At 50.0% G+C, this 10,653-nt stretch overlaps 1 long non-coding RNA gene across 1 annotated transcript; it reads right to left on the bottom strand.

Annotated features, from left to right (window-relative positions):
• Positions 1-1,140: 1,140 nt before the first annotated feature.
• On the bottom strand, positions 1,141-8,122 carry LOC138118755 (uncharacterized). The gene is made up of 3 exons (XR_011155277.1): positions 8,100-8,122; positions 5,115-5,293; positions 1,141-1,498 (listed from the first exon to the last, which is right to left on the bottom strand). It is a non-coding gene; the product is annotated as an uncharacterized lncRNA (long non-coding RNA).
• Positions 8,123-10,653: the final 2,531 nt, after the last annotated feature.

The following is a 10,653-nucleotide window of genomic DNA, read 5'->3' as shown; positions in this document are numbered from 1 at the left end:
TCTCCCTCTCAGGTGCTTTGGCTCCATCTTTAACTGTGAATATAACCCAACTCTTACTGCACACAAAAGCAGCGGGCGACAAACCCAGCTGGTCCCTGAAGACAAAAGCGCATCACCAAGCCAAAGTCCCTGCTTCCCACTGTGTTCCTCATCTCCTGGAGCCCTCTGCCAGCCTCGTCCCACGCCACCCACCCTGCACCATTCCCTGCAAGACACCAACCAAAGCGCCAGCTCCCCACGGCACCTGACACAGGCACCAAGTTCAAAATGACTTGGTCAGTGCCTGCATCTCTTCCACACCAGGCCCCTTGTTCTTCCATCCTGCTTGGCAACAACCTAAAACCACATGGGAGCAGAGAAGCCCTCATCCTGTGGCCAGCTGGGAAGTGCAGGTGCTCTGCACATCCCAACCATTCCCCCTTCTTCCCTGCAGCCTGGTGGGAGGAAGGCATCTTGAGGCACAGCCGTCGGCTTATTCCTGCTCCACGACAGCTAGAGAAGCTTTGTCCAGCCTTCCTGACATGCAAAGCTCCCCAGCCTCCCCCAGCCCACTGGGCAGCACCAGCCCATGGCCCCTGATGGCCAGTTTCCCTCCCCACCACGGGCAGCACTGCCAGGCTGTTTGCTGCCGGAGATTTCTTTCCACCCTCCACCTCCTGGCGAGCTCAGTGCTCCGAGCTGGAGGCCGGCTTGACATCTCAATCCAGAGATTAGGACAGAGACTGGTCACTGCCCAGTTCTGGCAGTGAACGCCCTTCAAATAATTTGATTAATCATCTTAGCTCCACTCGGCGCAGTTGGCATCCTCCAGAATCAAAGCCTCTCCTGAAATGCTGTGCAGAAAAACCGTAAAGCTGCTGTAAAGGTTCAACCAAGCATGGACCAAAGCAGAAGCCGGGACTCCAGAGGCTGTGCACTGGGTTGGCTAAATACTCCCTCTAAATATGTCTACAGCTAGCAGTCAGAGACATATGAGATGTGTAACAAATTGCACAGGGGCTGCTTTTCCTTCTCTCACTGTTAGGAGGAGATTTTTTTTTTTCCCCCTCATGCATTTCTATTTATCACAACGCAAAACAGAAATGTGCCAAAAGGATTTTATATTTTCATTTGGAACAGAAATATTTGGACAGCCCCAAGGATAGCAATTGCAGCAGTCATGAAAAAGTAATACTTTGCGCTTCTGTGGTCCCTTCCATCCAAGCATCTCACAGCACTTCGCAAATGTTGGCCCTGATCCCACAGAGGCCCATGCACATGGATCATCCAGTATAGGAATTCATTCCGCTGGGTTCAGCAAATCAGGACTGTGGGGCTCTGTGGGGCTCTGGAGTTGCTCACCTCCACGCTCACCGCGTCAGCTGCTCCATCAGCACTCACACTGCATCCTGAGTTATTTGTTGATATTTAAGTCTGAGCTCCTGGAGTCAGGGGATTGTGTTTCCATTTTGAAAACTCTCTAGTTTGTCATCTTGGTGCAATCCCTGCAACAGGAACCCTAAAATCCCAGAAAGCAAAAGAAAATTAAGACAAACCAAACATACTCCCTTTCCAGTGCGGTGCTTTTTTTGCAGGCTCATCTCTCTTTGGAGTCGTGCTTCAGGATTTCTGTATTTATTTTCTCCAGAAGACAGCAATTCCTGCACTCCAATACTCATAAAAGAATAAACCCAGCTGATCTCAAACTGCTCAGGGAAATATATGGCAGGGAGAGTGATTTGCCAAAATCTGCAGCAGTGAAAAGCATAAACCTCAAATGTCCTTGTTCCCAGTGCCTCCCCTGCCAGAGAGACAACCACAGTCCAAACACTTGAGGGTTTGGTTGGAGTTTCTACTGTCATTGTTCTCTTGCATAAAATCAAAAAAACTTTTCTTTCTTGCTGTGTCCAATGCCCCAAAGCTCCACCAGGGATGGGAGGCCAAGAGCTCCCACAGACAACATCCCTTCATCTCCCTCTCATGCTCCAGTGCCAAAGAGTGGCCAACATTCAAGACAAAGCTCAAGCCACAGCCCTTGCAGGGCTCCTGGGGGTGATACCCCTCAAATGGAGACCTTGCATGTCACCCCTTAGGCCTTGGATTGACACCTCCATGAAGGACATGATAATTGTCACTGCTAATGAGCCCCTCTGCCACAGTGAAGCAGTGGGAGATAATCAGCCATTGCTGTGAGAGCAGTTTCCTTTAAGCGTGAAGAGGTGGCCCCTTCCTCTCTGCACCCCAGTCCTGGCCTTATCAGGTCACCAGATTCCTCATAAGTGTACCGATGCTTTTGCAAAGATCCCTGGAGAAGCCACTGCCAGTGCATCACCGGGACAGCTCAGCTGAGCGGGAAGCATTGTCCCATGGACGTGCCAGGACGTCATCCAGTGCTTCACTGGGCAACTTGAAGGTGATTATGGCTACCTTGGGAAGTGTGGCCCCAGGTGACCAGCTACCAACCGGAGCTGATGGCCTTTCAAGGCTGTTTTCTGCTCCTGGGGGCGCTTCCAGCAAACCATCCAGCCTCTTTGTGTCCCAGCTCCTTCCCCTGCGAGGAAGGACACGTTTGCCGCGCTCGGAGAAGTGCGGCTGGGCAATGCCGCAGCCTGCGGTTAAAACCCAGCAGAACTCCAAACCACCCTCTCACCTCTCTCCCCTCCGTGCTATCTCCTGGTGAAATGAATCTCTGCTATCTGCCCAGTCCAGCATCTTCATCCCAGCAGAGACAGCCTCAGCCTTGCCTCCCCTGACCCCCTTTCCCCCTGACACGCTCGTGCAGACACATGTGCGCGGGAAGAGCGCCCTTAGCACCGGAGGGGAGCGAGGCGCAAAGGGGGAGCATTAGGTGGAATGAGAGATAGCAAAAGCACAGGCATATCAGACGTCTCCAGGCAAGATAACACGATAAATAATCAATCAATCCCTACAAAATCCTTAAGTGCTTGATGTATCCTCCTGCAAATTGAATCACTTCTTCTACCAGGAAGTTCTCTCTTGTAAATAAATGAGAGCAGAAATGGCCCATATTGAAAAATAATGTTGTTAAAACCACTGATTAAGTTTTACACAAGCATATGAGAGCAAACTAAAAGGTTTTAGCTTTTTAATTTAAGAAATGAGGAATATGATATAATTTCAATTTGTGATGAGATAAGATGTTCTCGATATTGTGGCTTCAATTGGATTATATCCTAATGTACTTTTATAAAGTGTCAGACTAGCTGCAGATTAAGGTATGTGTGTAATATTCTTTATTAACAATTTAATGGACCTGCTTTCACTCTATCCATCTTAATCAGTGTTTCCAGTCCACCTGGGAGATCTAGTTAGTGCAGAACCTGAAATTCCAACCTGATGAAAGAGGGAACTCAGTGATCCGTCAGTGTCAAAAAACAAGAGGGAAGTACTGATAAAAGACTGTTGAGGATCATCTTTAACCTCATGTCATCAGCACCACTCCAAAAGCTCTCAACAACCGCTCTTGGAGTCACTCAATGAGACCTATGCCCTTCCTCAGATCTGCATCCTTCTCCTGCCAGAATAATAAAGGGACTTTTGGCAACAGGCAGAACTTCCCAGATCACAAAACGTAGTTGCCTGATCTCGAGGGACCTGCTCCTATAATCCTGTTTTACAGTCAAACACCAGTGCAAGAGCAGCCTGGTTGTGTGGACTCTCCAGCGCTTGTCCATAGTCTCTGCTCTGGTGCTCAGACACTTCCATCTCATTTCCCTCTGAAATTTATTCATGACTAGTCTGTATCTGCATGTTCTGGTATCAACACTGGCCTTTAGCTTAACTAGCTCCTCTCCCTCCCTTGTGGTTATCTGCCTGTGCAATCACATCTCTCAGCCTTCCTTTCATTAGGCCAAATAAGCTGTGCTCATTTAGTCATCTCTCATAAAAGGGCTTCCCAACACCTTCCCCACTCTGATGACCTGGCTCTGCACCTCCTCCAGTTTTCCAGACTGCACACACCACTGAAAGTCCCCCCGTTCAAATACTTTCCCATCCCTTGGAAATGCCGTCTCTCCAGATAGCTCCAAGAACCAAGGTGCTACCCCAGCCAGCTCCTGCTCTCCAAGCACCCACCTCTCCTACCCACAAGCACCCTAGGAGGGTTAAGTCCTCCACCCCAATTGAGACCTTTCATAGTGCAGCTGTTTGGTGAGAAATGACTATTTCACACACACACACGCCAGCCCACCACAGGGTGACCAGGACGGCTTGTGATGCGCTGCGTGAGATCTCACTGCCGGCTGGTTCCCCACCTCCCCTTCCCCACCACTCACACTGCCATGTGCATGCACAAACAGGGACTCGGTGCATGGAACCGGGAGCAGCAGTCTTGTAAATAATGGCCAATCAGGGGAGAAAAAAAATAGGAAAGTTTACACATCTCATCTCCTTTAATTCCCTTGCAATGCGATGATTCTGCAAGGGTGGGTCGGTCGTAGCTGCAGGTGCTCCCGGACGGGGGAGGAGCACAAAAATGAAGTTGTTTGTGGCTTTTGATTCCATCCCTGGAATTATTTACAGCTGCAGGCAATATTAAACTATGTAGAGCAAGTGTCCTCATTTACATGCTAATTCATTTATACCCTCTGGATTGATTTCTCCAATTCATTTTCAGCCCACTAACTCTTCTGATATGAATTATATTATCACCTCCAGAACAGCAGCAGGGAAATGTGACGAAGCCACCCCAGCTCTTCTGATCTCTAATTGCCCTCGCTGTTCGGAGCTGGCATGGCCAGCTGCAGCTTTGCCTCCTGGCTACCGGCACCCAGCTTCCTTCCATTTCCTGGAGAAAAACCAGCGGTGTGGCTCAGAGAGGGAATCATCCCACTGCCAGCGCTCGTCTTATTCTGGGGAAGACCCAAGCAAGAGGACCTTGGGCTTGCTGCATTTAGAAATCATTCCCTCTCTCTGCCCAGGAGGAGGAGCCACCTCATTTCAGAGTCCATCTGTGTTCTGCAGAGGGAAGTCCTGGAGTCGTAAAGAAATTGAATTAATCCTCAATTTCCCAAGGGACTTTGTGAGGCTTCTCAGCTTTTCACAGCAGCCTCACACCGCACTGGACAGAAAAGACACATTCCCAATTTCCCCTGCCTTGAGAATGAGGTACTCACCAGTGGAAAGGACACAGTGCCCAGAGAATGGAGAAGATCTGGGAAGTCTGTTCACAGGTAGAAGTAGCTGGAAGCAGTAGGGCTTTACTCCCATCACTGTCACTGACGAGGTTAAGGCATGCTTTTCCAGGAGGCACATCCAAATGTGCAGATGCCGCTCTGGAATCCATGGTTAAGGTCTGCCAAGGTAACAGCAGAGAAAAGACCCATCTCCTGCACTACACCTAGGCAGAAGGGTGAGTTTCCAGGACACCAGGTGGACTTGAGGGAGGGGAGAGAAACAACCAGCAAATGGAGGAGGGCATGTGGAATGATGTGGGTGCAGTGCAGGGCTGCCACATCCCTTCTCCCACAAAATAACTGTGACATTGTGCAGGTTAATCCACATGCAGCGCCTGGGCAAGGCAGCAGCTGAGGAACCCAGCACCAGGACGATGCTCAGCTGGACAAATCACCTGAATCTGGACCACTGTCTGGTGGCCAGACACTTCCCTCTCCCTTTGGCCCAAAGTGTCATCCAGCACAGGAACCCAGCTAGTGAGATAGACACCAACACTGTGGTATAGACACATCTGAATTGGATAAACAGACATGACATTTCGTATTTCAAAGACTTCCAGAAGATTTTCTACAGCCTAACTCGTTCCTTGCTCATACCCAGCATTTTGTTTGAACAGCATGATCTGTCAGAGGGACTGGATAGTCCAGGACTGATGGAAGTTAAATGGGACCACTTCCCCTCCAAAAATCTGCACAAAATGAAAGCTGTAGGGAAATAAAGAGGTTTTGTGGTTCTGGCTTTTTCTTCTAGCTGGCAGGGAAAGGGCAGCTCTTTGTTCCTGATTTACATCATCTGAAACAATTAATTTGTGAAAGCCACAGTACCATTCCCCTTGACATCCAGTGTTTATTATGCTTCAGACCATTTCAAATGAGCACTTGAAAAGGAGAGGGAGCCCCTCTGCCTCCTGATCACTGGAGGGAAGGAGAAGGTTGTCCTAAACAGAACAACAGACTGTCCCTTCTTAATGACACTTCAAAGCTCCTCGGACAGGAAAATTGATAATTGTGTCAAGTACAGTTTTTCTAAACTTCATCATTTAGTGCTGAAAACTGGGCTATTGAATTCATATATTTCTTTGATCAAGACCAGTTAATTAAGTTATTCCCTTGATATGACTCTTATCACTTTAGTGCCAGACCTACATCACACTTATGCAATTTACATCCTGGCTTTGATATACATCATTTAAGCTTCCCAGACCAAAATCACCGGGTTTCTGTAGATTCCCTGCTACCTTGCCAGCTTCACCAATAGGATGGGCTACAGGTCAGTTATTAATAGAGAGACTGTGCACCCCAGAAGGCTCCTGGGTTTCTCTACTTTTGGTGACTCCTGTCATTCCTTCCCACCTGATATCTCCTGACCCTTTGTCTTCACAGCCATCTTCCATTCACCCTCTATTTCTGACCAACCATCCAGGGACTCTTTCAGCAAATCCTCCTCCTCCTCCACTCTTCTGCTTTCCACGGGAGAGTGACAAGCTCCAATTTAGGTCTCCACAGTTTTTCTTGGTCTTATCCCCTTAAACCGGATTAGCTAACGTCTTAATGCCAGTGACACCAGTCACAGCTCACCATCTGATCCTGCCTTTCAGGATTTGCTGCATCTATGCACTTTCCATTGCTAAACCTGGTCCTCTGATCTTTCCTTCCAAGTCCCCCAACTCCCCGTCACCATCACGCTGCCATCGTGGCCTGCTTGTTTTACTCCTCATATCTAAGAGATGCCCAGATCTCCTCCCTTCCTCACCCAGCACCTCCAGAGTCTGAACTCTTCCAACTCGCTGACAGCCCTTGCACTTTCCCTGTTTTCATACCCACAATTCTCTCTTCCAGACTGTTTCCTTCACTTTGAGATACAGCCTTCCTGGAAAACTCACGGCACCCCTTCCCTGGGCCTCCCTTCTCTTCTGTATCAGACACAAGACCTCGAGCCTTTCCTCCCCACCACCATTTACACACAAACCAGCCCACGTGGTGATTCCTCTTGTGTCTTTTAAACCCCACATCCTTTCCAAGCACTCCTTCACTCTCCACCCATCTTCTCTGCGAGGTGGAGATGCTGCTGCTGTAGCTCGCTCCGTGCAGCTGTGCTGAGCAGTTGCATCAGGAAGTCCTTTTCCTCCCATCTCCACCCTTTTGTCCTAGACCAGCTCATAAACATCTTAGGGTAAAACCAAATATTTAATCAAACTGTCTGTCCTGATCATCTCTGTGTTCCTGAATCTTAGCTAGTCCCCTGAGTGAAGGTGAGGGACTCTTTTTGGCTCAGTAAAACAATTATTACAGGGCAAGGACCAGCCTGCATCTCCTAAGGAGGTTCTGCACCTGGCACCCACTTGTGACCAAGAGAGGAGATGGTGTGATCTGCAACTTTCCATCGTGGTTCTTCCTTGCTGGGATGTGACAGAGGAGCCACTGAGAGCAGTGTGAAGGAAAGATAGGCAAAGATGAGCCCTGGTGCTTGGCCTGCTCAGTCCCACCACGCCTCTGGGTGCTCCCCAGCATCCCCACCACGGGTCATTCTAGTTCCCAGCTCACTGCATGATGTAAAAACCAGTCACGTTCTCTGTATCGATCAGGCTGTCCCTCCACACACATGTTCCCTTTGTCCCCCCTAAAATAAAACCCCAACGGAGAAGAGTCACCAGCTGGAGTTTAATTTCAGACTCCAAGGCATATCTGGAGCCAATTTGCAATGCGCTTACTCCGAAAATCGCCCTCCCCTGTGACGCTTGACAGCTCCAGACCACAGTCCTGCTCTCAGCTCCGAAGGAAAAATGTTTTAATTTGTCACAAACCAATTATAGCGTCTCATCTATCCCTGAATTACTCATCTTGGCTACAGTCTAGGACAAAGGCCCCCTCTGAGAGGAGATTAGACATGGATATTAACAAGAGAAAAAGTGTCCACTGTCTCACCTTGCTGGGGACGCGGCTTCCAACGAGACAGGAAAAGGAAACCCCTCCTGACTGACAGCCAGAGGGAGGGCTCCCATCCCACAGCAAATCCCTCGTTTCACGCAGAAGAATAGTCACGACAAACTCCGTATTCAAATAATATTCATGCATGGCAGATAACAGAGTCACGGCTGGCAGAGCTGCAGCATGAATATAAATAACCTTCGCTCCCTCGGCTGCTGCCGCAGCCGCTTTGCCACCATGCCAGAGCGTGGGTGAAGGGGCTGTCAGAGCAGTTCAGGGGTAGGGATGCCCCCGTGGAGGCACTGCCTCCTCTGAGCTCCACGTGCTGCCCCTCTAACGAGGCCCCTTTCCCTTGAGCCCTGCACTAGGTTGGAATGCTCTCCCATGCACTCCCAGCAAGGCAGTCCTCTCCAGCCACCTCCTCCCACCCTGGTGGCCAGGCGTGCTTGTGGCTCTCACAGGGCACAGCAGCATCCCTGTGAGCTCTTGCTTTGGACCAGACCAACTTTCCTGGGCTCCAAGTTCCTCTGTGTCAGTGCTCCTTCCTTCCTTTGCCAACCCTTCACTCTCTCCGTATCAGTGCTCCTTCTTTCCCTCCCTAAATCAATGCTGGTCTCATGTATTACCTTTCAACCCAACAGCCAAGACCAGGGTGTTACCTTCCAAGCTGAGACACAGCCTTGAGGATGCTTTTGGACTGTCCCATCTCCTGAGCAGCTCACGTTCCAGTTCTTCCAGCTGGAAACAGGAGGGGAACACTCACAGGCAGCACCCAGAGCTCTCATGAGCAAGAAGCACTTTGCATGTACAGTTACAATGGTGACAAGTTCCAGCCACTTCACTCGGCAGTGGGGACAAAAAGCTGTGGGCAGAATTGGCCTCAGTCAGCTGGAAAAGCTGGATGTGGTGCTGCACTGTCTCAAATAGACTCAAAGCATCGGAGGGCAGCCACAACACTCTCTTCCCCATGCTCACTGCAGATCAGCTTCTTACTTGAATGAAGAGGGAGACGATGAAAGTCGATTTCCCTTTGTGCTCATGGCAAATAATTTGGAGAATTCCCCTTGTTTACTCAGAACTGTTAATGATGCGTCAGAAATTACCTCGGAGATTGTAATTAAAGAAAACGGCAGAAGAGAGACACACACACACACACACACACACACACACACACAGAGCCTAGTCACAGCTTCATCTGTGAGTCTGGAAGTGATGGAGCCAACAGCAGCTTCCCCATCACCCCAAACCTGCAGAATGATCCCCAAAAGCCTCCTAAATGGCGGAGGCTTAGGGGTGCAGCCCCCAGGCCCTGTACAGCCCCCACGCTCCTCTTCAGCTACAAAGAAAGCAGTTGGTGGCACTCCAGGTATCCAGGAGCTGGTGAGGCCACGAACCCGACTGGAGGCCATCAGGAAATGAGCAGGAAGCTCAGCCCCCTTAGAACCATTTTGGAAGTGGAGCAGCTGACCTAGAAGAGTAATTAAGCTCTCAGTCATCACCGAAATGCAGACACCCACATGCACACAGCAATGTATCTGTCAACCCCCTGCCAGCCTGACCTCGGGGCTCGGCGTCTGGTGGGGCTGGAGCAGAGCACAAACAGCCCTTTCTCATGGAGAAGGGAGAGGAATTTGATTCCTGTTCGGTTACAGGAGGGTGCCTGGATTGCCTCATTACTCAGGGGCGACCACTATGGAGAGGCAGTCGAGAGCTGGTTTCCCAACACCTCCCTTCCTGCTCAGTCCGAAGGCCAAATCCTCTTGCTTTGCCTTCTGGAGCACTTCCACGGGGTGAGCAAAGCTGCTTGTGCCAGGAGAGCAAACAGGGGTCAGGCAGGGGAATCAGCTCAGCTAAAAGCAGCCAGCTGGAGAAAAGCCATTCCCTTTCTCCACCTTAGCCAACAGCTTAGTTCTTCTAGGGCTCGTTTCAAGCGTTGGATTAAGAGAATGGTGGAATTGCAAATCCTGTGAGTCCCAAATTCAAGGCAGAGGAAGGAGGAACAAGCTGGGTCACCCTCATGGTCACCATCAGCAGTTGTCAGGGTGTGCAGGAGCTGTGGGACAGGCTGTACAGAGCTTGGTTTTGGTATACCCTGGGCACAGGCAAGGCAGCATTCCATCAGTACAGACAAGAGTTTAGGACTCTGAGCAGGATGCATTTGGATTACTACTCCACTTTTTACCCTCTCATCTCTGGTGGAGAAGTAACTGAGGTCAGTCTTGCAGTCAGCCTCACACCAGCCCATCGCCTCCCATTCCCAGCAGCACGGTGAGGCAGGCTGGGTCCTGTCACCCCTCCCACTCTCAGTATTTCTCTACCTAGAGACCACTTAAAACTTTTTAAACCCACACAGCATTTCCACGTGAGCCTCATACCCCCTACAGCATGGCTGCCATCTCAGACAGACTCCAGATGGGAGAAGGAGCAGTTTTCCCTTCAAAACCTGTTCTCGGAGCATGTAGCTAGCAGGTGTATACTGCTGCTGTCTGGCAGCAGTTGGCCTTCTCACAAAAGCAAACCCTACAGCAGGTCCAACCACTGCCACCACAGG

This window comes from Aphelocoma coerulescens, chromosome 14 (assembly GCF_041296385.1).
Source record: "Aphelocoma coerulescens isolate FSJ_1873_10779 chromosome 14, UR_Acoe_1.0, whole genome shotgun sequence".
NCBI lineage: Eukaryota > Metazoa > Chordata > Aves > Passeriformes > Corvidae > Aphelocoma > Aphelocoma coerulescens.
This window is presented reverse-complemented; position numbering and strand designations above follow the sequence as displayed.